The sequence below is a fragment of the Perissodus microlepis genome, chromosome 20, assembly GCF_051167445.1.
Source record: "Perissodus microlepis isolate ML-2025 ecotype Zambia chromosome 20, ASM5116744v1, whole genome shotgun sequence".
Taxonomy (NCBI): Eukaryota; Metazoa; Chordata; class Actinopteri; order Cichliformes; family Cichlidae; genus Perissodus; species Perissodus microlepis.
The window spans coordinates 12,569,757-12,585,404 of NC_140480.1; the positions used below are offsets into that span (position 1 = coordinate 12,569,757).

General features: G+C 38.2%; 1 long non-coding RNA gene across 4 annotated transcripts; it reads right to left on the reverse strand.

Moving 5' to 3' along the window:
- Positions 1-9,127: 9,127 nt before the first annotated feature.
- Positions 9,128-15,545, reverse strand: LOC146364222 (uncharacterized). 4 transcript variants are annotated; one of them, XR_014799007.1, is made up of 5 exons: positions 11,602-15,545; positions 10,955-11,111; positions 10,594-10,702; positions 10,367-10,488; positions 9,128-10,224 (listed from the first exon to the last, which is right to left on the reverse strand). It is a non-coding gene; the product is annotated as an uncharacterized LOC146364222 (long non-coding RNA). The 4 variants fall into 4 exon arrangements; XR_014799006.1 differs by having other exon boundaries at positions 9,414-10,224; positions 10,367-10,702; positions 11,602-12,374; positions 14,219-15,073; XR_014799005.1 differs by having other exon boundaries at positions 10,367-10,702; positions 10,955-11,106; positions 11,602-15,538.
- Between the last annotated feature and the right edge of the window lie 103 nt (positions 15,546-15,648).

The following is a 15,648-nucleotide window of genomic DNA, read 5'->3' on the forward strand; positions in this document are numbered from 1 at the left end:
TACTGTTTGCATGAATCATGTCACATCAGAATCAACAGTTTTGCCGTGTGGGGTACCTCAGGGATCTGTCCTGGGTCCAATTCTCTTTTTACTTTATGTATTTCCCCTAGGCCAAATTATTAAGCGCTATAAATATATCTCCTATCATCTCTATGCTGACGACATCCAACTATACTGTTCCTTCAAAATGTCTGAGTTTTATAAATTGTCTAATTTAAGTAATTGCCTGACAGAAATCAACAAATGGTTATATGACAATTTTCTCCAACTAAACTCTGATAAAACAGAAACTCTAATTATTGCTCCAGACCACATGGTCCCAGAAATTAGACAGCATATCAGCTTCTTAGACCCTTATGTAAAATCAAGCCTTAGAAATCTCGGTGTCATATTTGACAGCTCGATGTCGCTCCAGCAGCATTCTAAGCAGCTGGTCCGAAACTGTTTTTATCATTTACGGAATATTTCTAAACTCAGACTAATGGTATCAAAGCTTGAACTTGAGATGATTATTCATGCTTTTATTTCTTCTCGTTTAGACTATTGTAATGGCCTTTTTACTTGTTTTAACAAATCAGCCTTAAATCGTCTTCAGACTGTGCAGAATGCTGCAGCACGTCTCTTAACAGGCACCAGGAGAAGATCGCATATCACTCCAGTCTTGGCCTCCCTTCACTGGTTGCCTGTAAATTTTAGGTTTCATTTTAAAATTTTAGTTCTAACCTTTAGGGCCCTACATGGTCAGGCTCCTCAATATTTATCTGACCTGCTGAAACCACATACATCTTCTCGGGCTTTAAGGTCATTAGATCAGAGACTGCTGGTGGTACCGCACACTCGTTTTAAAACTCGTGGTGATCGGGCCTTTCATACTGTGGCACCACGGTTGTGGAATTCTCTCCCACTGTCTCTTCGCTGCACGGACTCCATTGATTCTTTTAAGAAACAGCTGAAGACATTTTTATTTAGAAAAGCATTTGATTAATTTCTTCTTATGCTGTTTTTATAGTTTTATTGTTTTACATTGTTTTATTTACTGTTATATTGTTTTTATATTCCCATTTCCTGTGTTGTAAAGCACTTTGTGATTTTTATCTGTGAAAAGCGCTATATAAATAAATTTTACTTACTTTTTACTTACTTACTACTTTGAATTTGATTCCATAAAAAGTGACAAAAACATTAGTGTCCATTGTGCGTGGGAAGGAAACTTCTTTTTACACCGAAAAAAACCCCTAAACAAGCTCCGAGTGTCCAACGTGGTAATGGGAAATTCACAGAGAAACTGGCGGATTCTTCCACTGACCGCTGCGCCACACCTGCACCAGGGTAAACCTCCGCCTACCCTACTCCTGCTTTACAGGTGAAAATAGAGCAACAGGACCGCTAGTCTTTGATTTTATTTACTTTCTGCTGTGTTTTACTTGCATCTATTTGAAAGACTGAGTGTAAACACAAAAAATATTTTATTTTATGTGCTGGAATGTGCAGAAAATAGGTTTAAATGTTAAACTAATTTCTTCAAGTCAGAGAATGGTGCATATAATTTAATTTTTGCTTGATGCATAAAGTTAAAAGATTAAACTGATAAAACAAGTTTAAAAAAAAGAGACTTTTCCATTTGATTACATTTTGTATGATGGATTATGCAGAAAAAGTAGAATTGGGTTGACAGATCTATCGCTTTATCACCTATTCAGGTTGTAAATCGTGTTTTTAAAAAGTAACTAAGTAACTAAGTAACTAAGTAATTAATTACTTTTGAAAATAAGTAATCAGTAAAGTAACGGGATTACTTTTTTGGGGAAGTAATCAGTAATTAGTTACTGATTACTTTTTTCAAGTAACTTGACCAACACTGGTTGAGAGTGAATTGATTTAAACAGCACAATACGCTGCTGAATCACTCTCATTGTTATTGTTATTTTATTTCCTGTCAGTAGCTGAAGTACTGGTGACAAAAGAGAACGGTTGAGTTTCATCTCATAAAATTGACACCGCTCCAGAATAGCTGGAGTAGAAGGGCGTGTTAATAACCACTCTTATTCGTCTAATACCAGAGAAGGCTCTGCAGTTTCTGTTTAATGGGTAATCAGCCCACTAAGTTTACTGTTGACGAACAGTGGTTAGAAAAAAAATGTCCAGGCGCCGGACAAATTAGTGTGCAAGGATGGAGAAATCCATCTGCACTATTACAACTTAAAGAAGTAGGAGAAAGAAAAGATTTAAAGAAAGAAGGAAAACGCACATAAGAATTAGAATATTTCCAAGTGTGGAAGCGAGAGGTAACAGACAGGGACAGAGGAGAGGAAATAGAGGCAGAGGAAGAGGAGGATTTAGAGGAAAGGGCCAGAGATACGTAGGGCAGACAGACTTACGCGAAAGAAGTGAAGAAAGAGATAATACGTGCTGGAATTGTGGCAAGGAAGGGCATTTCGCCAGAGATTGCAGACATAAAACAGACAAACGGCAATATTCAAAAGAATGACTAAATGAGAAAAAGCCAAATGAAAATGACAAAAGTGACGCAGAAGTATTTAATGTCTATCAATTAGTGTCTGAAGTAAAAGGCAAACTTACGCTGACAGTATATGTTAATGGAAAACCACTGCAGATGTTATGTGATACAGGAGTATGTAAAACCGTTTTGAACAGAAAACCACGGGAAGTACAATTCTCAGAAGATACTTTAATAGTAAAATCAGCATCAGGTCACACTACAGTGCAGTGACTGATAAAACCCTTATTAAGTGAAAACCAGAGATCAAAATAGTTTAAAGTAGTTTAAAAAGGTTGGAAACAGACCCCACCGAACAGATATAAATATAAGAAGTACAAAAATAAAATAAACAAAGACAAAATTACATTAGAACTTATTTTTAACGTATTGAAACTAATAATAGCAAGGATAACAACCTGTAAACTGATATTAACAATGAAACATAGTTGGCATGACGACCATGCCCAGAATGTATAAAATGAATAAAAGGAAATAATTCACACGAAAACCTTTTAAATAAAATAGAGAGATGCATAAGGTACATTAGGGCTGTGTCATTGTTCAGCCAAGGAAAGTGTGTGAAAAGGTAAATGTCTCCAGCTTGGGAAAAGGTGAAACTGCAGATCACCCGAAGCCCTTGATGGATACAAAATAAAATATAAAATATATAATAATAAATTGCTTGGTTCGTCACGCAAAAGAGAGAATGAATGTGACTGAAGGTTGGATCGGAGATGAGACAAACAGAAGACCAGTCTAAAAAGTAGGCACAAACCTGTTCAGAGAAAAAGCAAATTTGTACAGATTGGATGAATTCTAAATTATCTGTTTGCTGAGTAAGATGATCCTAACTATTAAATTGGCTCAGTAGTAGTATAGTGGTATACACTAATAAAATATTGTAATATACTATTGTTATTATATAGAAAGAAAAAGATGATAATATTAATAATGACATAATATTAATAATAAGAAGCAACCTAGTCAGTTATGATGTGAGGTGGATGATTGTTATGAAGTAATCTGCATCAAGCTTAAGGTTTGCTCAAACTCAGTATAATGACATATGAGATGAAGAAAATAAAGAAACTATCTAAACTAATTAAGTGCATAGAGGCACTTGACCTGCTTGAAAACCTGTCATTTATCCTGGATAAAACATTACTGAGATATAGAGCACACCTATAATAACAACTAATAAGCCAAACCCTGTAGACAACAGCTAAAGCTACAGGATTGAGAAGCTGAATTAAATATGTGGACACCGCTAAGTTGATGAGCATGTTACACATTTTCTTTTATTTTTATTTGTTTGTTTTTAGAGCAGAAGCTGCATAAAAGCCAATACATGCAGCTGTCTGTGAGCTCAGTTTTTCCCTCACACTTCTGCTCTGTTTCAGTAGCAGCATTTTTCTTTTTGTGTCCTGACTCATGTATGTTTTCTGTTTTGTTTGATTATTTTATTTTGTTGATTTGGAAACGAATTTGTGACCATACTTGTGGATCACAGTGACACATAGTGATTAGGCATATGATTTATAAATGCCTAGTTTTAGAATTGTGGGCAATTCAAAGTTTAAAAAAAAATATATATATAAAAAACCCTAACTTCAAAGTTTGAAATATGTAAGATGTGTGAGATGGGTGAATTCTTTGAAAAACTAGAAATGATCTAAAAATGCATTAAGTGAAAATATAATGTTGCATCTATAGAGAAGAAAGAAGAAGCATTCAGTTATTTAAAAATAGGCATTACAGACAGATACAGTTTTAGCACTGCCTGACTATGATAAGCCTTTCTACTTACGTGTAGATAGAGGAGCAGGTTATATGAAAGCTGTGATAACACAGGCATTTGGAGAAAAATAACACCTGTTAACATTCCTGGTGAAATTTAGACTCGTGTAAATTAGACTCTGTAGCGTCAGGCCTGCCTGCATGTGCAAGCCTGTGTAGCCGCAGCAGAGGCAGTAAAAGAGTCAGCTGCACGTATGTAGTCATATGTGCATATGAATTGCACGCAGGCCAAGATATAAATATATACACTGACAGCCAGTTTGTTTTTTCAGCAGTGCACCACTTTGCAAAAATTTGGCATAATAGAGGTATGGTCACCTCTACGGATAACCCCGTGCAACACGGCAGCTTATTAAAAATCTTATTGGAAGTGATCAGCTTGCCAAAACAATTGGCACTTTGCAAATGTGCAGCAAATCAAAAAGACAATTTTATTGTCACAAAAGGAAATAATTTTGCAGATCAAGCAGCAAAACAGGCTGCACAACAATCGGCAGAGCTACTAGTATCCGACTACTGCCCACAAATACCACTTGACGTACTAAAAACCGAACAAAAAGCTGCAACAACCACTGAACAGAACAAGTGGCTGAAATGTGGAGCACAACTGAAAGATGACTTAATGGTCTGTGATGGAAAACCAATATTACCAGAGTCGTTACACAGGACAGCGGCTGTAGTGACACATGAAGTAATACATGTGTCAACAGGAGGGAAATATAGTATAGATAAACAATACACACTTTTACACTATAAATTTTGAAACTTCAGCGAAAAATTTGTAAGAACATGCCTATTCTGTCAAAAACACAACTCACAAGGAAACTTAAGACCTAAGAGAGGCCAGTTCTCCACACCATCCACATGGATTTTATTGAATTGAATGAATGTCAAGGATCAAAATATACCTTAGTGATCATAGATGTGTTTTCAAACTGACCAGAGATATATCCAGTAAAAAGCAGAGGCAATCTCCATTGCAAAATGTTTATGTAATCATTTTATTCCAACATATGGTATCCCTTCTCTGATAAGATCAGACAATGGGACACATTTTGTCAATGATGTGATCAGTAAGGTCTCTGAAGCACTAGGATTCAGCATAAGAAATCACTGTGCTTATCATCTATGGAGTGCAGGGTTAGTAGAGAGAACTAACGGCACCATAAAACAGAGACTCAGAAAATGCCTGAAATAGATAAAAATGCAAAGAGTTTAGTTTATTTAAAAGGCAGTGTGTGTGAGAGGAATATGAAATTATTGTGTGAATGATGCTACATTTTAGATTAAAAGTTAGTAGAATTACAGAGGGTTTGTAGATTGTAAATACAAAATGAGTTTGATTAGCCTGTAGAAACACAAAAGAGAGTAACAGGAAGTGTGTGTGTGACAGGACCTTTGCATGCCCATAGAGGGAGTGAGCACCCAGAGAGAAAAACAGAAGAGACAGACTCTAGCCAGATGAAGCAAATGGAGGCTTTAAGAAAAGAAATGAAAATGATATTAATGGTATGGTTTAGTGTGTCAATATAGGTCACAAATAAATAAAGGTGGACTTTTCTCAACCTAGGATTTCGAGCATAGCAGCAAAACCATAGATCAACATAATTGGGAGAAAACAAGCCAAAGTTTGGCTTAAAATTTTACAGCTTGACCTCCCACTTGTCCCGATCCTGAGAAGAAGCTCAAAGGACAGTCAATCTCCTGATGAAGACCAACGGAACATCGTGGACTTGAAGAATTAACAGCAGGCTGGTAAGAACAGTGTGACATAACTGTTTAAAGGCACTGAATGTGATATTTTGCCTGGCTGGGACTTAATCTAAAAGGAAGAAACAGAGAAGAAACAGATTGTGTTTGCTGGAGATTTAAGACAACAAAGGACACTTTGAGAAGGGTACAGGGGCCAGTGGGAAGGTGAAGCCCAGAGGAGTATAATTGGGTTGAAATTGAAGCCTGAACTCATGATGGTGTTTAGAGATGTCCACCAGATCACAACAAAGAGGTAAACAAAAATAGAAAACACACATATATAAATTGTTACATGTGAAATTATTTTTGGAAAGAATCAGAAGTAAGATAGTTTGAATCAGACCTCAGTGAAAAGATGCATGAATTGATGCAAGTGAACTAATAGATAAATCTGTTAGAAAGACAACTTTACGCTGAGAGGCCCTCTTGGATCCACCAGAGCCATTGCAAAAAGTGGAAGTGAGTGATAGCACAACCTAAAGACACCACCACCCCGACTCTTTGGTGATCTACAGGTGAAGGGAGGGCTGATTGGGTATATCCCGCCTTCTACTTCTCGCCTGTAGTCTACTCACCAGAGTAAATCGGTGTGTCTGGTCATCATGAAGATTATTCTGTTTACCACCTTGGCCCTGCTGCTTACAGCATGGACCCTGATGCACTTAAAGGATCAAGAAGCCAACTTGCATAGAAGGGCATGGATATATGACAACTCACACCTGACTGAAGTGACACAGGACTACATCCATCCCTGGATGAACAACGCCTGGTATAGAAAATATATAATCGCACAGAAGGCAAAGATTGATATATATGCTCACACATGCCTGCTACAACACAGCATGCTACATTATATGGCAGACTTATGAACATGACTCAAGTGACATGCGCAGCAAGCTTTGCCAGTCTAGGTTATCAATATTTAGGAATTGTCCTAAACCACAGCGACTTCCTGACTATTGGACTATCGTTTTGGGCTGTTTTTAAATGCATTGACCAGCATCAACAAAGAACAAAATCAGGAAATTGATGCCATGAGAATAACTGTTATGCAACACCGAGTTGCCCTGGACATGATCTTGGCAGAAAAGGGCGGACTGTGTGTTTTGTTTAATATAACTTGTTGTACATATATTCCAGACAATGTGCATTCTGATAATATGACAAATGCTCTACAATTACTTAGAAACGTTCAACAGGCACAGGTAACCGATTGGGCAAATTTACAAAGTAATTGGTGGGATTGGTTTATGAGCGGCTCATGGAGAACATTGATGTTTAAGGTTTTGATGTTTATTGGCCTAATACTTATCATGTTTTGTATCTTTACTACATGCATTATCCCCTGTGTAAGAGGAATGGTATCAAGAATGATATCCCAATCTCTTGTTGCATATGTCACTGTGCCAGACGAGGAGGAAGGAGAAGACGATGAGTATGAAACTAATGTGATGAATGATTATATTTGAATGATACACATTTTATGACGACCAGACCGAAAGCACTCACAATGTAGGGTCTGTGTCTGAAACACATTGATGTATCTGTTTAATTTCAGCTACAAACAGGAGGGAATGATGAAAGATTTTTAATTTTGTGATTATTGTTTAGTTGTAGCTTCATTTAAGATAGGAGAGCTTGTGAGTTGGAACCACCACAGGAAAGGAAAGTGGAACCAGATGTGTAGAGGAATGCGGTGACATACGATACTACCTCCTGAGTTAATGGTCTCTCTCTCTCTCTCTCTCTCCTTATATGGGAATGTTTAAATTTCTATACATACCAAGCTATCTCCTGTTTCAACAGACAAGCTAAAGGTCTCTCCTTTTATGGAAATGTTTTTGTATTCTGAACATGCCACTCCTACTTCCTTGGAAACTTGCTTGAAGTATAAATAAAGGATGTGCTAAGAGCCCTGGGCGGTTTTCCTCTGGGTCACATCTGTTCTGCACACAGTTGGTGCAGAGCAGATTGGACCGTGATGGGGGATCGCCCATGTATATGTACATGTAAATAGATATCTGAGTTTGAGTATCTTTGCCTTCTAACAATTTTCTCTTCACAATAGGCCTTTTATAGCCGTTCATGACACGCACACACACACATAAAGCACTTTGCCTCACCATGAGAATGCAACTTTACCTAACCTAACCTTTAAAGTATCTGATATAGGATAGATAGAAAAATGAAGCAACCAGAGATTTAATGATGAATACTCTGGGTTCTGTAGTTCACGTTTTACAGTCCTGAATGACTCTTTGCATATAATTTATTGAAGAGGAGTTTAGAATGCACTTTACATTTAGACTGTTGCTGTCTAATTTTTTACATTGTTGCCGTGTTATGTCATGAATAAGGTTCACCTGCTGGGGGTTTGATGGATCAGCTGGACAATACAGTCAAAGACAGACTTCATTCATCATATGCAAGAATCCTAGTTGGATTTTTGTTGTCACTCATGTTTTTGAACCAAATATTGAAAACAATTCTGACAGACTGGATACCTGGTCAGGGTGTACATTACCTTGTACTCAAGCATCCCAGGACAGAGCCCTGCCCCACCATGAGCCTGGGTGGATACGTGGTTATAATATAAAAGGACCAATACTGAATATGAATATTTCATGAAAATTGAATTATAATACAAATTAGTAATGAGGCTTTCTCTGCGCCCTTATCTACCCCATACTCAAAGAGCTGCGGGCAGAGAGGGTGACAGGAGAGGATGGCACTGAAGAGAAGATGCTCGGTTTCTGGAGTCTCCTGGTCCTGTCAGTATTAGTAGGATGCATCTGCTGTGTCTTCTCGTGGATGCTCACCTACCTTGACTCGTTCCAGCCTGGTATGGATTTCCCAACACTGCGGACAGTGGCCCACGTCAGAGACGTTTAATATTGATTACATATGTCTGAATTGCTAACCCTAACCCTAGCTCAACAGACCACAATGCCCTGGACTGTCAGTATTATTACATGCTGTGAACACAAGTAGCTTTGATCACAGTTTATGTTGTAAAAGAGAAGGAATATTGGAAAAAAAGATCAACATTGTGATATTATTTCTTCCAAACTGACCAGAAACATGCTTGTCAGACTCTCACAGCAAAGGATCAGACTCACTGTGCATGACAGCTCAGGCCAATGATGTCTGTTAGATTGTCAGTTGTTTAGTGTGCTTCTGTACGGTTAGGGTCACCATCTCTATTTCAGAATAATTAATATGCGGAAAACACTAAAAGTTGATTGTCTTCCAGTATTCTAGCATAATTAAAAAACTTTGACTTTGTAAGTACATATTATTAGTCCTAATGCCAGTATGATTCTTCATAACTCCTGCTTTGAAATACTGAACTTTATTTGAAAATTTACCTGATGAAAGATAATTTACAGTGGCAGTCTGTCAGGATAATTCTGACTATAAGATCACTGTATTAATCTGAATCCTTCTGAAATGTGCTGTGGATGAATGCTGATGCAACTCACTGTGTGAAAACTGTTAATAAAATGAATCTGTGACACATGCAACACATTCACAGAGGAAGAGGACACAAAGGGAGGACACGCAGAGGCTGTGTTGAAGTCAGAAATCCAAATCTTTAGTCAAAAACAGGCGGCGGTAACAAACAGGAAGACAAGCAGTCCATCAAACAGTCTACAGGGTCAAACATACAGAGAATTCAAACAGCCGTAAAAAATAACTGGACACTGAAAAACTTAAAGCAATGTGTGACGCAATAAAAGGAAGCAGCGCAGTATATTCACTGAATTATCATCAATTACGAAAGAGAAAAACGACGATTTCTAAGGATTATTTTCTTAAATGCAGTTAGAGTGTGGCTGGTAAAGATGGAAACATACAGAATGTAAACTGTGTGAGTTTGGTGAACTTTGTTAGTAACAAATGAGGTAAAAAACAACAACCCCAAAACAGACAAAACACAGAAAGAGGCTCTCAGTATTCATTAATAATTAGAAAGAAAAATTGTGGTCGTGGATTTTTACAGTCTTAGTTCCGCTCGCTGTCATCATTATAATCATCATGATCAATGGCGAGGTCCTTAGGTGGGTGGGGCTGTCTCTGGTGATGTCACCATGAAGGAACAGCATCTGGCACGTGTTGCTGAAACATCCCAGTACACTGGTGTAGTTTCCTCTCCAGCTGTTGGACATTTGACACTTGAACATTAAGGGGAAGAAGAAGAAACAGTGTTAGGTCAGGTGACCACATGGTTTCTAAAGTAACTGACAGGAAGTAACCAGGCCGTTAGAAATGGATGGCATGTGTTTAGAGTTACTGGAGTTGGGTAACTCTACTTACCAAAAGCAGAAGCACACAGATGACAGATCAGATGCTGAATGTTGCAGGAACATGCTCATGTGTGGTGGTCATTCAGTGCTGCTCCGGCAGGTTAGACAGTCCAAGACTGATATCCTGCCCATCTGAGAGTTTGAAAACACACATGCAAAGATTTATTTTGTATTACAGTCAAAGTTGGATGTTCATTTTTGTCCTTTAAAAATGTTTGTGTATTTGAAAGCACTAACATTTAAGGATGACTTGGATTGTCTCCTTTAAAGGGGAGACAAGTGTATCCACTGATCTACGTCACTTAAACTGGATGATGACTCCTCTCTCCCTCACTCAGAAACACTCCTAATATAACCAAGCAAATAAATAATATTGAAGATTTACTTACATCATTACAAAAACATCAAAAACATCTCCCTTTGATTCTATTTCTCCATTCCTGCTGAACATCAGGCAACAAATATCTCAATAAATCACAGTAAAATGTAAAGCACATATTTTCTCTGCTTTGTCTAACCTCTGCAGAGCCTCTGTCAAGAAAAACATATCTGTAAGCATAAAACAAATATACATTTCATAACACGTCACTGGACAAACCTCGGTCAGTTGATTTCCTCTGTGCAGTGCAGACGAACATCAGTCAGCAAGTCAAGGTGGTGAGATGGACTGGTGTCCTTTGTGACTCTGCTGGTTCTTCTGAGGAAACACCACCGTCTCTCCACACCGTCACCATCTGTGAGCACAAACTGCTGCTCTGCCAGCATGTAGGAAATCAGATATCACACACACAGGGGTGAAGAAACATTAGAGCTCAACTTTGGATACTTTAGATCTAAACAGATCAAAGTAGCTCTTAGTTTCAACAATCAGTGAGCAGACAAACAATGATACCATACTGATTCTGTATGAATACAATATGGTATTTTCAATACAGGTGTCAAATTAATTTATTAAAACTAATACAGATATATGTATATATATTTTTTGATAAATTAGTTTGCTAAATTATAAGAATATATATCTATTTTTTTTTCATTTAACAATTGCAACTGAAAGAAATTAAATATTGAACAAAAATATATTGTCACATTCTGAGCATGCTCAGCACGCTGACAGACTTGAAGTTGCTACAGATTTTAAGAAGTGATAATTATAGGGAAAAAACTTCTCTTTTTCATCCGTTTAATCAAACATTTGATGCCTCAGCTGTCTCAGTCCTATAGCGTTCTGCAACTACAACTAACCTGAAGCTTGGATTTGGCTGCAGGTGCCCCTGTACATCCTTCTCAGCAGCACACATGTGGGTACCATTTAATCCCACTTCTTCCTGAGCTTTGCTTCATCACAAGACCAAAGGTGGCATCCCGTGTCACAGTCTTATCATCATCCAGAAGAAACATTTGAAGAAACATCATGGAGAAGAAACATTTACACGCCTCCTGGTTTTGTTTTCTGATCCTGCAAAAAGACTGAGGACAACGAAGCCCAGAGAACACGAGATACACAACATCCAACATTCAGACTCAACAGCCTCCATAAATGAAGAGCACCAGGTTGGTTCAGTTATAGTAGATATAAGCATACTTCACATTACTGGGTATGAATAATAATGAGGGGGCAAACTTTGAAGATGCAGAGCATGATGTCCCATCATCAGACTGCAAACAAACATCCACCAGGCTTCTTTGTTGCCAAAATTGATGATTCTCCTATCAGGGATCAGTAGCGTGTATTAACCTGTGGTATAAGCAGCAGTCACTGAAATATTACTGTTTCAGATAAGAAATCTAGGACATAAAAGCCAGGGTGGGAGGGATCTCTGCAAACTGACTTACCTCTGCAAGTGTGAAGCTCAACAAAAATCTGACTCTCCAGTCACAGACAAACAAAAAACTCCAGCTGGGAGATAGAAAACGCTGTCTGGGTCTTGCTGGATGTTGCTGGTCAGAGTCCACACATTAGCAGAGTGCTTCTTGGTCCCACTGACCCATGTGGACAGCGACTGTGGAGAACTGTTCTGGAAAACAGAGAAGAGAATTAAAATAACAAAAAGCCAAACAGGATTTCCACAAAGACTCTCTTGGAATCAGCAATCAAAAAATCACTGGTTCATATTTCAATTAAATATGAACAGATTCCTTAAATGTATGCAGTTCAGATCTGATTTAATTTAATTTCCTTCACACAGCACATTTGTCCAGGCTGACAGGTAAACATAGAATTAATCTCAGGTAACATGACTCATAGTAGAGATTCAGTAAGAAAGATTGCTAGCTCTAATATTATTACCACACAATCCAAGGACACACCAACAGCTCAGATTTGTAGAACTATTTAAACAAATGTCTTCTGAATATTCAATTCAGGTTCACAGTGGGAGGGTGGGGGGTGTCGTGGAATTTTTTAAATAAAGTCTGCAACACAGAAAGAGCTGTGATCAAGCTATTTATTACTGCGCCAACACACATCAAACATCACAGTTCAGTCATGTCAGCGCTGCCACAGAAGTTGTGCTCCTACTCCTTTATGCATTCCAAGGAAGAGGGAGGAAGTTACAAACTGATCCTACCACACTTCACGTGTCTCGCTATGAAACCTAACGGATCAATGGTTATGCTGTTTTGTGCCCTTGGCCTTATCAGCACCTGTAAAGGGAGTTGTTTTCTCAAACTGCTGACGCTGAAGTAAGTTCATCTAGTTTTAGAAACTTTCACTGAACAGTCTATAACAGTGTCACAACTAAGCATATGCATAAGCACTTAAATACTTTAAATGAGAATAACAGAAAATTTCTTTTACAGAGGCTAGAGCCTGTCCCAGTAGTCATAGGTAGAGCACACCTGGACAGGTCACCAGTCTGTCAGAGGACAAACACAGAGACAGACATCAGAGTAACAAATCTATTTAAAATTAATGTAAGTTTGCTGCAGCTGTATGTATGAACATGTGTTTCTGTGCTCACAGTCCACCTCTCAGGAACCTGCAGTTCATTTTTAGTCTACTTTAAACAGACCTCACAAAAGGCTGATGTGGCTGGATCAGTAGTCTGATTTAAGTACGATACCTTTGGCCAGGGATTAATCTGGTACATCGCTTCACTGCAGTCTTACGTATTTTCCCCACACCTGAATGAAAAAAATACTGATATATACAAATAACAGCTTCAGCTGATGCAGCCTGACTCAATCCTAAATGTTCAGCACACACAGAGAGACACAGAGATACCGTTTAAAGTTTAGTGTTAACATGAGTCACTGATCATTTGCAGTATTACAGAGTCTGGCAGTCTTTGCATGATGTCCACGTCACTGTAAGTTTCTAGCTGACTCTCAGGTGTGACAGGTGTGCCAGCAGGAAAGAGTAATAATAACCTGCATTCTGAGGTTTGTCATGCAGGATTAAAGGAGCCAGGCTTTGTTCACACAGCTAGGATTGTATTTTACACTGACCTTGGGTCAGTATAAGTATCATACAGTTTAAACGAAGCACTGAAACTTGCACATATTTATTATAGATGCACTGAAGCTAATCGAGATATTTGCTGTCAATCTGTGGCTGCGATTAAACACTTTACTGAAAACTTTATTAACTAGTAACTTCATCAGTCATGACAGAAGCTAATATTTCTGTGCTAACATCGTTTAAACAGTAACAGCTTTACTACAATATAAGCTAACGTTTACACCGTAACTTTAAGCTAGCACCATAAAGACGGTAAAACACGTAATAATATCTACAAATGCATCTTAAAGCTGTTATATTAGCACTCGGTGTATTACTAACATAAGCACATTAACATTACTGACACTGGCTGACTTTTAATAGTCATTCTATAAATGCTGTCTGTTTAAATGGTCTTACCTGTACACACTGCTGTATCCACCGGATTCCAGCCAGAGTGGATTCTGGATCCTCCATCTGGATGGATGAGAACAACCTTCTGAACAATCTAGCAGGAGATGGCCCATATCTATGGGACTGATTTGTGCTAATAACGCCCATTGTATGGACTGATAACATCCGAAGCGGGTGAATAAAGTCACCCAGTCGCTAGCTGTGCCATTACCCAGCATACATCACTCCCTCCATAAATGCAATAAACGATACAAAAGTATCGTTCTACCTGTTTTTCCAGGTAGTTGTTTACATTATATAATTTATTGTGTTCAGTATACGTCACTACAATGTGATTTCGGAAATATATAAATATACGGACAACAGGCTCTTCCGCGGCAATCTCTTGTCGTCAATAAGCAACGTTAAGGGAGCTCTATAGTATTCAATGAGAGGACCCTGCATGTCAATAAGTGAAGCAGAGGGAGCCTGACCATGCGTCACACGTTTGACGAGTTGGGAGTGAGAACGTGTTGGTTGGTAAAATGTTTAGGATGAGATGGAGATATAACACTCATGCACCCTGAAAATTATGAAGGTCTAAATATGTATCAAAGGGACTCACTGAACATCAGTGGATTTCTATGGGGCAAACGTACTTAAAGCAGCCACTGTGACCATTGCTGCAGAGCAAAATGAAGAATACTGATGGGGACTATGAGGGTTTGTAGTTAAATTCCTGCTCTTACCGGATCAGTGAGTGTCTGTTTCAAGACTATTAACATACTTCTACATCACTATGGAACACCAGCATTTCTGCAGAGGACAGAACCACCTGCTTTAAACTACCATGATGCTCTGTGCTATGTTGTCATGGCAATATGAATTCAAATAAATACATAAGTCAAAAAATGCACATTTGAAGGAGGACAAGAAGACAGGCAACTGGAAGAGCTTTTGAAACAGGAAAACTTTTTTGGATTTCTCTTAATTTACCTGGAAATTTTGCTAATACAAGTCAAGGAGGAAACAAGGAGGCAGGTTGGATTATATTTGAGGACAGGACGCATGAAGGAGAAGCATGAGGAGAGAGAAAACAGCAGAGCGACGGTGAAAAGCTAATCATGGATCAAGTCGAAGAAGCAAGCATCAAAACTGTGAGTAAACATAACACACAAAAAGTTAAAAATGACTGTGCTGATTAAGGAAACATTACATTTGGTTAGTTTGGGGTCTCGAGCTTCAGGTTTGTGGGTTCAGTTGCTCTCAAAATTGAGGAAAGACAAAAAATGTTTCTTTTGAAAGGTTGTTGGAGGATTCTTACTGTAAGAAATATCTGGGTGTGCATCTGCTTTTATTTAAAAAAAAAAAAAAAAGTTGAATTTTTTCACATTGAAAAGGGAAAATTGGAGGATCAGGACAATAACGTGGCCAAATTTACTGTTTCCTTAATCAGA